Source organism: Lissotriton helveticus, chromosome 5_1 (assembly GCF_964261635.1).
Source record: "Lissotriton helveticus chromosome 5_1, aLisHel1.1, whole genome shotgun sequence".
Lineage (NCBI taxonomy): Eukaryota > Metazoa > Chordata > Amphibia > Caudata > Salamandridae > Lissotriton > Lissotriton helveticus.
The window spans coordinates 686,638,685-686,652,545 of record NC_136065.1 but is presented as its reverse complement, the minus strand read 5'-3'; the positions used below and the strand labels follow the sequence as shown (position 1 = coordinate 686,652,545).

The 13,861-nt window shown below is 45.0% G+C and overlaps 1 protein-coding gene across 1 annotated transcript in view; it reads left to right on the top strand.

Annotated features, from left to right (window-relative positions):
* Nucleotides 1-3,431, top strand: part of DNAJB12 (DnaJ heat shock protein family (Hsp40) member B12) — a 255,070-nt gene extending 251,639 nt beyond the window's left edge. The window contains exon 9 of the mRNA XM_078643078.1: nt 1,716-3,431. The gene's annotated coding sequence lies outside the window, so the exon portion shown is untranslated. The remainder of the gene's footprint in view (nt 1-1,715) is intronic.
* The last annotated feature ends 10,430 nt before the right edge of the window (nt 3,432-13,861 follow it).

Below are 13,861 nucleotides of genomic sequence, written 5' to 3'. Positions count from 1 at the left end.
GGTGCCATATGACGCCCATACATGCCCTTAGGGCATGTATGTGCGCCATATGCCCCCAAATGTCTTTTTCAGGGGTGCAGCAGGGTGTTCTTGAGATACCCCTGCACCCTTGGAAAAATTCCTAATTTGCGATTAGCTAATTGCTAATGCAAATTGCACCTTCATTCCTATGGGCCTCCTGGCCCATGGAAATGAAGGGGTAATTTGCGAATGACAATTTGCTAATCTCAAATTAGGAATGCTAAGGAATCGCTATTGGAAAGCGATTTTGTACATACATACCGTTTTGCATTTCCTAAATAGCGATTCCTTAAAATTCGCTATTTAGGAAATGCAAAATGGTTTGTTGATACATATAGCGGTAACTCTTACAAAGTCAAATTAGCTAATTGGGATGAAAAAACTAAATATGTAATAGATTTATACAACTGGCATAAACCACAGTAAAAAGGGATGAAGCAAGATTGTGGAATGATGAAGGATTGGATCCAGCAACATTTTTAATATCCTCAGCATCCAAGACCATGTTCCTAGGAAAGCATGGCTAATAAAAGTATATTGAAGAAACATATTTTTCAATTAACACGTTTTTGACTTTGTTTCGAGTTGTCAGATTCCTTGGAACATGCTCTATTTCAATCTGACTACTTACAAAGCATTAATATCAGGGCTACTGTCCTTTCTGCGAGAGCGAGATCAGTGCCAGATTTTCTGGATAGCCAAGGTCTGTGGTAATGATTTCCACGTAAAGTCATAGCTTGTACATTTATGCGATGTGGAAATCCGGAATATCTAACCGTTTTCCAGTCCTTGAGCACAGACGTTGAACTCCCCTCCTTTAGATCTTAAATCAACAGCTTTGATTAATGTATGCTGATGTATAAAAATTAGTATTGCAGCACCTGGTGGGCAAGCGATGGCCTATAGAAAAGGGTAAGAGCATGGTAGTTGAGTATCAACTGTCCACCATCACGGAAGGGGTACAACTGTACTTAACCTTAGAACCACCTCCCTTTACGCGTATGCTGCTTACACGATTCCGTACAGAAACCTTTTTCAGATTAATAACGTTCCCATATTCCAACTGCTTGTCAAGAAATTTAGAAAATTGCCCATGCGACAATACTTCACCACAGTCGAATATCCATTGCATATTATTCTGCAGCTACTATCACCTTCCAAGGGCAACTTTTTTGAAACCCCTACTTAAATCATGGGGCATACGAACCTGCAGAGCCACTTATTGTAATCTGAAATTCCTAGAAAATGCCCATGTTATTGCAGTTGTCTCTACCTATGTAAAAGCAATTGTTAGAGTCAGGGCTTCGATGCAACCCTAGTATAAACGAGGAAACCAAACCAAAATGAGTCGTAAATGTTATCACTTGCCTCTTTGCACCAGCTGACATTGACATCGGAGTAAACGATTTGAATGTTAATGGACTGTACTATTTTATATCCTTTTTAATGTATCCATTTGTCAAGTGGTATTTTATCTTTGTACTTTTTATTTTTAAGATAACTGTCTGCTTTTATGATATTGTGTATACATATCGAATAAAGTTTTATGATGATGGTATGCTGATGTACCTCTGATTGGTCATTGTTAAAATAATTCTTCGAAACACCCACACTGGTGATCTTATCGAACATATACTGTATCGTCTTAGTCTACAATCAGCTTCCACCATTTTAACTTCTTTTTTGTTTCACAGACTTTCTGGAATACCTGGAGACTTTTGGTGAAGTCCTCTGAGCCAAGTTAACAGACTTTATGTAAAAAGCAGAAAAAGTAACCTTCATGGATCTGGAACATTAGCAGCGCGCAGCTGCCCTCTTTCAACGTTAGTTGCTTTAGAGAGCAGATAGGACAGAATGTAAAAGCTGCCGTGCGTCTTACCAGTCTTCGTGTCTCCATTTCTAGACTTCTGCAGTCGCTTCACTCGCTTAGGACACCAGAACTCTGACAACAAACCGAGATTATAGAGAACTGGACAATGAAAGCTTTCCTGCGACTGCACTGGTCACTTCAAGCGGAATGGAAATCAGAAGTGTTTTTTAGAAGAAAACTGAAATGTAAAGAAATAAATAAGCGAAGCAGAAACAAATCTATTTAGAATTAATTTATAGCTGTATATATGTTGTACTTTAAAAAAAAAAAGGAAGAAAAGCTAGGCAGGGGCTGGATAAAATGTAACCAGTGCCTGCCCGAATGAATTGTAATATGTGAACCAGCCTGTGCTGATGCTGCCAGTTCCCGCCCTCCCCCACCTCTGTGAATCTTTCCTATTTAAATGACTGCATATGATTGATCATATTTAATAAAGCTAGAATCACTTTGACTACATTTTTTTCAGACGGAAAATTGTTGCGCTGCAAGTAGCTGGTGCCTCAAGTTGTTGGTGCCTCATACAATATATCAGCCTATGAGAGAAGAGTTTGTATCTGATTGTGTCACATTCTAACTTGCACTGAATAGTTCCTGCATGCCAGGAAAACTGTAGAAATGCACAACTGTGTTGAGATACTTGTTTTTTAACATTAGATTCAAACAGTTAGCGTGTATCATGTTCTAAATTACCTCTCAGATCCAGCACCATGTTTGTCTTAAGTGCTAGGACCTCCTTTTCTTCATGTCGGATGCTAGTTGTGGTAGAAAGCCATAGCAGCATCTTCCATTTTATTATTTGCTGTGTTAATTTTAGAAGCATTGTGTTCTCCAACTTTTTTTTTTTTTTTGACCCTTCGTTAACATGCGCACTGTATATGCACTGGTATGAAATGTGAGCGAAGGAGACAACACTGTATGAACTATGTATGTAATTAATAGTGAAGTGAGCACTGAGCCAACAAAGACCATGCAAGTGTGTGTTTCTGGCCCCACGCAGAGTGCCGGCTCTCTTCTCTGTTCTGCAGTGGGACCAACTCTCCCTTTGTGCTTCTTCGGTATCTTAGTCTTCTTCTTGGTCCTGCTATGTCTTCACTCTTCCTCCTCTGCTGCTCTCCCTCCCTGGGTCTCATTCTCTCCCCCAAAAGTACTGACCCTCCATGCAGGCTTCCCTCGTTCTCATGCCTTTTATTCACCCGCTGGTCTTGGTGTGCATTCTCACTTTCTATTCCTGATCTTTTCACAGTGGCTGTGTGCCATTTTGTCTACTGACAGAAACTTCTGCGCGCTCATCTCCTCTACTGCTGTTGAAGGCAGCTTCTCCTTGATGGTTTCACATCCTGCTGCCTCTGTGGTAGTTGTGTCAGGCATGTGTGCTGTGGTGCTGGAAGAACCATTTTTGGACAGGGTGCTCAGTGATTAGCAACAGTAAAAATGATGCATTTGCAATTATATGTTCTCTTACATTTGCACTGTTATTTGGTTCATTGCTACGCAAAATAATGATGGACAGAATGCTGAATAAATCATACATTCACCCCCAGTCAAGAGATCTGGGTTAAATCGTTCTTTTGCTCACCACGCCACCCCAGTTTATACCCAGCCATATGCAAATCAGCCTTGACCCTGTGCCTCTTGGGAACAGTCCAGACCGAACTGCCAAGCCAGGTCCTACCTGGACCGGAAACAAGCATCCGGTTCATTGGCTTGAAAGACTAGTGTGTGTGAATATAAATAGATCCTAAAATAATGTGCTACCCATAGGAGTGAAGTTCTGCCTTTCACCTATGCTTGGTATAAACTGCCACAGGAATGAAAGAATCCAGGAAGCGCTAGTTGTTTCACCATCATATTTAAGCTTAAATTACACTGGTACCCACTTCATAAAATGAGCACTAGAGACACCTCAAATGCCTCCTACCTTTTGCTATAAATGTGCTCTTGATGTCCGTGTTCTCTGCCTGTTCGTGGTCCTGCAAATGGTGCTCACCTGTATCGAGAGACTGTTATAAGTCAACCATCCTTGGGCAGGTTTATACAATTGTGTATCAACAAAGGGAGAGGTAGGGAGAATCGAGGGCACTCTCTCAGTCCCCGGTTAAATGTACTTCAACAAAAAGAGAGAGGTCTGGTCAGTCGCAGGACTGCCACAAAATTGGAGCGAATGAAGAAGGGGTAACACACACACTCAATTTTGAGTAGGAAGGCCCTCACACACCGACCTGGTCAGTGTCATGCTTCATCATCGGGCCCCACCAAAGAGGCCGAGTGCCTCTTTGGTGTGCTGCGACGCCAGAAATACTGCGGAGCTGGTCGTGTGGGGAGGGCGTGATGTGAGTGAAGTATAATTAAAAGTGCCTAGGAGGGTATCAAAAAAGATTTTTTAATGAGTGATCCCTAAGACACAGGTAAGTGGTATATGTGTCTGAATTTACGTGCCAAGGTTGTTAGGATTTGGTTAAATTCAGCTAAATACCACACAGTTAATTAATCAGTCAACATGTTTCTGCCATACTAGTGGTATATATTCACCTAGGCATTCTTCAGGACTATACCCCGGCGGTATGGACACTCTAATAGTCCACCCTAACCTGGGGGCGTGAAAGTGAAAAAAAGAAAAGGTGAAAAAAGTGCTTAAAATTAGAAGAGCGTGATGCTCATTCTAAAGAAAAAAGCCCCAAATTCAGGGGTATTTCAGCACCTGTGGAGAGAAGATGTACAAACAAACACACAAGGACATACATACAATTAGTATACGCCATTGCGAATTATCATAGTGCTCCATAGATGGTGGCAAATATTTGTGTGCCCATAGTAAACGCTATTTTAAGCACCATCCAAGTAGCCCTTTGGGGATGTTTAGCGTTAAACTCTGGGAGGTGAAGTGCTAGTGGTGTTTAAAACTACAGCTGTAGAAGGGAAATAAAAACACGGTATGAATTCACCTTGTAGGAGGGATCAATTGACCAAGAGGTCGGTGACCCCCCTAAGATAGTAAATATGGGTGATATCTCACTTTAAAAGAGGGCGCTACTAGCACCATGGGTCTCGGGAGGAGGATTGGAGCGCGCCTGGCACATCCTGAAAAGGAAAAGAGTTAGATGGCAATGCTTCCAAAGCGTTCAGGTACTTAGCTCGTGGAGATTGGGATGACCGTCCTATCGGTAATGTAAGACTCACGCCCTCAGCACTCGCAACCCGCTTTGAACCTTCAAAATTCCTCTGAACCGGACCCCGACGATGGAGAGCGGGACCGGAGAGTGAGTTTAAATACGCTGTGTATGAGTTTCAGCGCGCAATTCCGGGTTGGGCGTGTCTTGCTCAAAGCGAGGCTTGGAGCGCACACGCTCATGTGGGCGGGGTACGGTCGGTTTCCAGAGCGAGGCTTGGATTCAGAAGCCTGACGCTCGCCGGCCGTCAATGTTGTGACGGTCGGTATCTAGTGACGGAGTTTATACCACTTCGGCATAAATAAAGGATAATTGGCAGTGCTCCTTTGACTTAAGGAAATGGGCATAGTTATAAGGCACTAGACGTTCAATGCATGAATTATAAAAAATAAATATAGGGAAAAACAAGCATTGGAAATGCAATAGGTCTCGCACCATTAGAGTTAGTGCTTTTAGAATTGTTTATGGGGTTTTTTTGTAAATGTTTAGCATTTTTGTTTCCTGTAGCCAATGCTAAAGAATTACAAATAAAAAAAGCCATAAACATTTCTTAAAGCTCTAACTGAAATGGTCTGAGACCTATTGCACTGTGTGAGGGTGAGGGGTTGAGGGTGAGGGTGAGTGAGGGTGAGTGAGGGTGAGGGGTTGAGGGTGAGTGAGGGTGAGTGAGGGTGAGGGTGAGTGAGGGTGAGGGGTTGAGGTTGAGGGTGAGGTGTTGAGGGTGAGTGAGGGTGAGGGTGAGTGAGGTGTTGAGGGTGAGTGAGGGTGAGTTAGGGTGAGGGGTTGAGGGTGAGTGAGAGTAGTTGAGGCTGAGTGAGGGTGAGTGAGAGTGAGGGTGAGTGAGGGGTTGAGGGTGAAGGTTTGAGGGTGAGGGTGAGGGGTTGAGGGTGAGTGAGGGTGAGGGTGAGTGTGGGTGAGGGTGAGTGAGGGTGAGGGTGAGTGAGGGTGAGGAGTTGAGGGTGGGTGAGGGTGAGTGAGTGTGAGGGGTTGAGGGTGAGTGAGGGTGAGGGTGAGGCTGAGGTGTTGAGTGAGGGTGAGTGAGGGTGAGTGAGAGGTTGAGGGTGAAGGGTTGCCAATAGGTCTCGCAGTAGGAAAGTTGGAGCTATTACAATTGCAAATAGCAATGCCTTTTATTTTTGTTTTAATTTTAAAAACATAAAGGGCTTTGTCATGTACAAAACCAATAGGTCCAACTTTCCTACTGCGAGACCTATTGGCAACACCAGTGCTTGTTTTTTTTTAGTCAAAGCAACACACGCTCTTGCGTACATGCAGGCACACCACCCAAGAGCATCTGACATCTCTGAGAAAATATGTAAGTACATTCATATTCTGTTCACAGTATGTTATGGTCAGGCATGTCTGAGGACATCTTAGGGCCAGGCATATGAAAGAACATGCATATGTTAAGGTCATGCATACATCTGAGAGGGTTCAGAATAAAAGACAACCTGTCTTCACGATCTTGGGACATCTACTGGGCACGTGACCTTCCTCATCGCCTCAACCCTCTGCATAGGGGCTAAATACAAACATCTAAGAATTAAGCAAGTGCAGGTCATGTTCATATGGTGCATAAAAGGGATGTCACATGGAGTGTGGCCTTAAGGCTGTGAAGTAACTGCTCTCATAGAACCAACATGTGTGCACATATAATAATGGGCGTTTTCAGGGTGTGGCAGAGGGGTCCCTCGAGGGCATTGTTCTAGGACCTCATACTTTCCACTATTTAATTAAAAAATGTAGGATCTCGAATTCACACGCACACAAATTAACACATTCCACTTGCAGGGTGTTGAATTTGTGATAACTTAGGGATTGTGAGCGCATCCTGAGATGTATGACTTTTGCTTGAAATAAGATTACACACTGTCCTATTTTCACACAATGGTAGGCACTGGCTTTGGTTTGCTTCACTTTGATGAATGCCGATCTGAACGCAGTGATACAGAGCGAGTTGCCCAGGATCACACAACTGAGGCAGTTCCTCAGAAGACTGCCTCTGCAGCAAACCCCCTGACCGACACAGCGTAGATCTTGTTGCAGTGACAAACAGAGCTCTACAGACACGTCCCTGTATATCTGGCGCAGCGCAGTGCTGTGAATTAGATTACACAAAACGGAGGGGTGTACGCGTGATTGGGACAGTAAAAAATACAAGTGCTTTTAAATGACATATTTACATGAAACATAAAATGAGTATCACTGCGGCGGGTAACAGTAAACCTCGGTTATTCCGCGCCAAGAAGCTCCAGAGGTGAACGTGCAATTAGCAAACATGCATGTTACATTCACGTTTACATGCACGAGCAAATGAGGCGATCTGCCAAAAATGTAAAGATTTTTGTTGAACCTCGGTAGTCAGGAGTAAAACCAGCATCATCTCCCAGTCCCGCCACGTTCCTGCCCCCAAGCAAACCTCTTGCTGTAGCAGTAGCGCCACTCCAAGAGACCTAAGAGCAATGCAGGCAGAATGAGAGAAGACTGCCACATATCGGAAATGTAAGATTATAAAGGGACCGCGGAGCCGAATGGGAGATTTGACATGGCGTGGAAGCCATCTATTTCACTAGACGGCAGTGTAAGCGCCTCTGTCATCTGCAAACACCCCGCCCCCCAACAATCCCCTTTACAATCAAAGAAACCTAACAGTCTCTGTGAAGTCTGAGAGTGAGTCAGGGACGCATCACAGCATCACGGGCCATGAGAGACGGAACGCAGGGGTAAAATCTGCACGGAGCAGAGGCAGGGGAGAGGGGTGACAGGGCAGCATGTGACGGATGAGGGGCCGCTAGCAGGGTAAGGCAGATGGAAAAGGAAGGAGAGAGGGGTGGAATAAAAAGGAAAAGAAACAAGGCAGGCAGGGGAGGGGGCGGAGCGGGGAGAGCGGCATGTGGGTGTTAAGAAGCCGGGCCAAGATAGCACAGAGAGCAGACAGTCAGTCGGGAGAAATGCACAAGGCGGGCAGGGGAGGGGGCGGAGCGGGGAGAGCGGCATGTGGGTGTTAAGAAGCCGGGCCTTTGAAGTGAAGCTAAGCTTCACTTCAAAAGGTGTCGGAGGAATGCGGCTGACGGCGATTGCGGCTGTGCACGCGCTTTTAAGCTCAATGCACATGCGCATTGAGCTTAAAAGTCACGGGCACTGCAAGGAATCGCCACGATTCCTTGCTTCTTAGTTAAAAGTTGTTTAAGCCGCAATAGGCTCGCAAGCACGATGCGCATGCGCATCGACAGGCGAGACCTAAAAAGGGATTGAGAGGGCATTTTATGCTGTTACACACGATATCAGTAATGTTAATGGGAATATTTAGAGGGCATTGCTGTTAAACACGATCTCAGTGGTATATTGGGAATAATTACAAGGCACTAGCTGTTTAGGTGCACAGATAGTCAGCAACAGGAAAATTAATTAAGAGAGCATTTGTATATTGCTGTTACACATGATATGATATTGGGAGCCTGGCTCAAGGGTTTATGACAGAACAGTGTTCCATGGGATGTCGTCGTTAAGGCCATTGATGTTGGTCCCCAGACGATATACCCAGCGCTGCTCTTTTTTGAACAGTCTTCAAAGATCAATCAGCTAACCTCACGGAAAAACTAAAAAATAGAGGCTACCCAACCTCTACCCTAAACAAGGGATTCAAAAGAGCAAAAAACCAGCCAAGGGAGGCACTCCTTGAAGAAAAAACTAACAATTCAGACCAAATCCCACTTACTTGTGTCACCACATACAGCAGTCTCTCAAACCTCATGAAGAAAAGCATCAATAAACACTGGAACATCGTGAAATCCCTGAAAAAGGAGTGGGAAAGACCCCTTTTCTCCTTCAAAAAAGGACGCAGTTTGAGAGATGCATTGGTACACACACGCCCAAAAGAAAAACCACCCAACACTATACCGTCAGTGACGACAGCCTGGGGTTTGCCAAAAATCACCGGGCACTACCCCTGCTCGGACTGTAGCGTTTGCCATTTGACTCAAGCTACTAAAACATTGTCACTTGAAGAAGGCAAAGTGTGGACCCAACGTGAACACACGAATTGCAACTCAGTAAACGTGATCTACCTAATCACTTGTCCCTGCCAGCTCCGTTACATAGGCATGACCACGAGAAAGGTCAAACAACGCATCTGCGAGCACCGGAGCAATATAAGGTGCAAAAAAGTAACAACTAAACTGAGTCGCCATTTCCTGGACAATAATCACACTACCAATGACATGAGATGGACCATCATTGAAGCAATTGATGGCACAAGGAATGTACAAAACAGACTGTTCGAAAAAGAGCAGCGCTGGGTATATCGTCTGGGGACCAACATCAATGACCTTAACGACGACATCCCATGGAACACTGTTCTGTCATAAACCCTTGAGCCAGGCTCCCAATATCATATCATGTGTAACAGCAATATACAAATGCTCTCTTAATTAATTTTCCTGTTGCTGACTATCTGTGCACCTAAACAGCTAGTGCCTTGTAATTATTCCCAATATACCACTGAGATCGTGTTTAACAGCAATGCCCTCTAAATATTCCCATTAACATTACTGATATCGTGTGTAACAGCATAAAATGCCCTCTCAATCCCTTTTTTTTCCCTATATTTATTTTTTATAATTCATGCATTGAACGTCTAGTGCCTTATAACTATGCCCATTTCCTTAAGTCAAAGGAGCACTGCCAATTATCCTTTATTTATGCCGAAGTGGTATAAACTCCGTCACTAGATACCGACCGTCACAACATTGACGGCCGGCGAGCGTCAGGCTTCTGAATCCAAGCCTCGCTCTGGAAACCGACCGTACCCCGCCCACATGAGCGTGTGCGCTCCAAGCCTCGCTTTGAGCGAGACACGCCCAACCCGGAATCGCGCGCTGAAACTCATACACAGCGTATTTAAACTCACTCTCCGGTCCCGCTCTCCATCGTCGGGGTCCGGTTCAGAGGAATTTTGAAGGTTCAAAGCGGGTTGCGAGTGCTGAGGGCGTGAGTCTTACATTACCGATAGGACGGTCATCCCAATCTCCACGAGCTAAGTACCTGAACGCTTTGGAAGCATTGCCATCTAACTCTTTTCCTTTTCAGGATGTGCCAGGCGCGCTCCAATCCTCCTCCCGAGACCCATGGTGCTAGTAGCGCCCTCTTTTAAAGTGAGATATCACCCATATTTACTATCTTAGGGGGGTCACCGACCTCTTGGTCAATTGATCCCTCCTACAAGGTGAATTCATACCGTGTTTTTATTTCCCTTCTACAGCTGTAGTTTTAAACACCACTAGCACTTCACCTCCCAGAGTTTAACGCTAAACATCCCCAAAGGGCTACTTGGATGGTGCTTAAAATAGCGTTTACTATGGGCACACAAATATTTGCCACCATCTATGGAGCACTATGATAATTCGCAATGGCGTATACTAATTGTATGTATGTCCTTGTGTGTTTGTTTGTACATCTTCTCTCCACAGGTGCTGAAATACCCCTGAATTTGGGGCTTTTTTCTTTAGAATGAGCATCACGCTCTTCTAATTTTAAGCACTTTTTTCACCTTTTCTTTTTTTTCACTTTCACGCCCCCAGGTTAGGGTGGACTATTAGAGTGTCCATACCGCCGGGGTATAGTCCTGAAGAATGCCTTGGTGAATATATACCACTAGTATGGCAGAAACATGTTGACTGATTAATTAACTGTGTGGTATTTAGCTGAATTTAACCAAATCCTAACAACCTTGGCACGTAAATTCAGACACATATACCACTTACCTGTGTCTTCGGGATCACTCATTAAAAAATCTTTTTTGATACCCTCCTAGGCACTTTTAATTATACTTCACTCACATCACGCCCTCCCCACACGACCAGCTCCGCAGTATTTCTGGCGTCGCAGCACACCAAAGAGGCACTCGGCCTCTTTGGTGGGGCCCGATGATGAAGCATGACACTGACCAGGTCGGTGTGTGAGGGCCTTCCTACTCAAAATTGAGTGTGTGTGTTACCCCTTCTTCATTCGCTCCAATTTTGTGGCAGTCCTGCGACTGACCAGACCTCTCTCTTTTTGTTGAAGTAGGTTTATACAATTAACAAAAACAAAAGTGAAACACTGCATTAATAATGCGCACACATTTAGAAAGATTCAATGTTCAGAAATAGCTTCATCAAGAAATGAACATGTGCACAGTGAGATTCTGTGACTAATGGAACATTATAGTTTATGCCGTGATGGCAGTCTGATGTGTTGAGCCTGCGGTGTACTGACGTTAGCATGTGATGGGCAGCAGATGCAGGCATGAGAGAGGTGTCAGATGTAGGTAGGCAAGGGGCGCAGTTGCATATGGTAGAGGTGCAGGAGGCACAAGTAGATGATGGGTGCAGATGCAGGCAGTGTTGGCTGTGACACAGGCAGAAGAGGGAGATAGGCGTAAGTAGAAAAAGCTATTTTTACAGCAAAACAGAGGAAGCCACAGGGAGCATGTAGACAGCCGCATCGTCATCCCTACTCTCCCCAGCCATGGGCAAAGAGAGAGCAAAAACACCTATATTTGAAAATCCTTCATTTCTCCAGGATTTGATCTTTCATTAATTCACATGCTTTAATCATTCCCTGTCGTCAGGCTGGACATCCAGTATGTGTAAATATGGAAGATACATACCCTAGAAACGTGGAGTTACAGGTAAGTAGCTAATTTCTTTTGCAGCATTTGTGGGCACCTAGAATGTTAATGACTACAGTTTTCAAGGGGTGGCAGCGGTGGGGTGGGGGGCGCGTCAGGAATTCTGTTAAGGTAAGGCCATTGACTGTACTTTGGAAATATTTTATAGATTAAGAACAGTGTCTTCTTATAGCAGGAGGTACACATTACATCTGGTCCCAAACTACCAGCAGTTTCGATCACTTGCACTTCCAGGTCATGATTGGAGGTGACATCGTGGTTCGTCTATATAAGGAAATCTTTCTTGAAATACGTTCCATCTGTCTTGCTGTTCGCCCTTCTCCAGTATTACATCTTTCATAGATTCACATGCTTGTATCTTCCCCGTCGTCATGGTGGGAGTCTCACGGTAACAGAATGACCAAAGCAGTATCATAGAGAAGAAAACTGCATAGAAAAGCCCCTAGGGACTGTAGTATTTGGTAACCTGACCTCCTCATTGTTTGGTCCAAAAGTCAGCCAATCAGCATTGCTGCCCTGCCCTCACACTCCCTAGCAGAAGCTTCCTGCCTCAGATTTCCAACCGCCTTCGTGTGAGAAAGGAGTCTCCCTGAGCTCTGCTCAGTTTTGCTGTTCCTGAGTGAACTATTGACCTTTTATTTCTACTATCTTTTCATCTGGATTAAGGTATTGTGTGTACCTAATTTCTTTCATAATGGCTGAAAGCTCTAAAAAGAGGCTATTCAGGCCTTGCAGATCCTGTGGAAAGGCTAGACTTTTCTCTGAAGATCCTCACAAGGACTGCTTATATTGCCTTTATCCTAAGCATGTGGCCAAGGATTGTAAATATTGTAGAACCTTCTCTGCTAAAACTCTGAGAGACAGAGAGGCTCGTTTGCTGTTGTGGCTTCAAAAGAAGAAGGCCGCATCAGACTCAGATTCTGGGGAGGAATCTTCTAAATTGACACCTAAAAAGAGAAAGGCCTCACATTCTGAGGAGAGGGTGGAGCCTAAAAAGGTTAAATCAAAGGAGAAAGTGGTGTCATCTCTCCCTCTTACTCCCCTTAAGAAGCCGTCAGGTCAAAAAGGGGCAGGGTCTGCTCCGTCGACCAGTTCCCTGGTTTCTACTGCAATATCTGTGGTAAACTCTTCAGCCCCGTCGATGACGGCTGTTTCGACGACGGTGGCTCCGTCGACTACAGGATTTAAGGCGTCGACGACGACCACGTCGACGAGTATGACCATCCCGTCGACGAAGAAACCGTCGACGACGAAGACGTCGTCGACGGCGGTCTCGTCGACGAAGACTTTGGAGACGACGGCTCCGTCGACGATGGCTATGTCGTCGACGACACCGTCGACGACGACTGTAATTGCAACGGCAAAGGCTTTTAAATCGCCACAGTCGAAGACTATGATCTCTATTCGATCTTTTCAGTCGTCGAGGGGCTCGGCGACTATAAGCAAATCTGCAGAATTCACGGCGTGGACGCAGATTTCGCCTCTACCACCATCTTCTTTACTGGAACAGGATTCAGAAGGAGAGGAGTCGTCAGGTGCGGCCTACAGCCCCTCACAACTCAGAATAAAGAGCCAGGACACAGACGAGGAAGAGGTGTTTTCCTTCAAGGAGAGAGCTCAATCTACGAGATATGAATCTTTCCAGGAAACATGTAATTATAATGAGGAGGACGAGCAGCAAGAAGAGTCGCGAGAGGAGTCGCGAGAAGAGTCTGTCTCCATACCTACTTCCCTTGTCTCTGACCTGAGGTTCATGATTAATGACTACTATCGTCGTTTTCCGGAGGCAAATGCGCCTCCGTCATCTACGCCGGTGGTTACATCGCAACCTCCGAAGACCCAATCTACTCCTCAGGAGCAGGTGGTGAGGTCACCACCAGTGATAACAATCAGGGATGATCTGACGGAGTCTGATGATGATGATCAGCCTGAGGAAGGTGAGCTTGTACAAGATTCTAGGGGACAGGAGTGGAATGAGTACATTTTGCCGTCGGCTCCTTCACCTATTCCGCCGCCAACCACTTCCCCTCCTCAGGACATTGGAGGTTTCCATGACATTATGGAGAAAGCGGCTAAAAGGTTTGATTTGGATATGGAGGTTAAAGAAACGGAATGTTTCTTATATGATTTCAA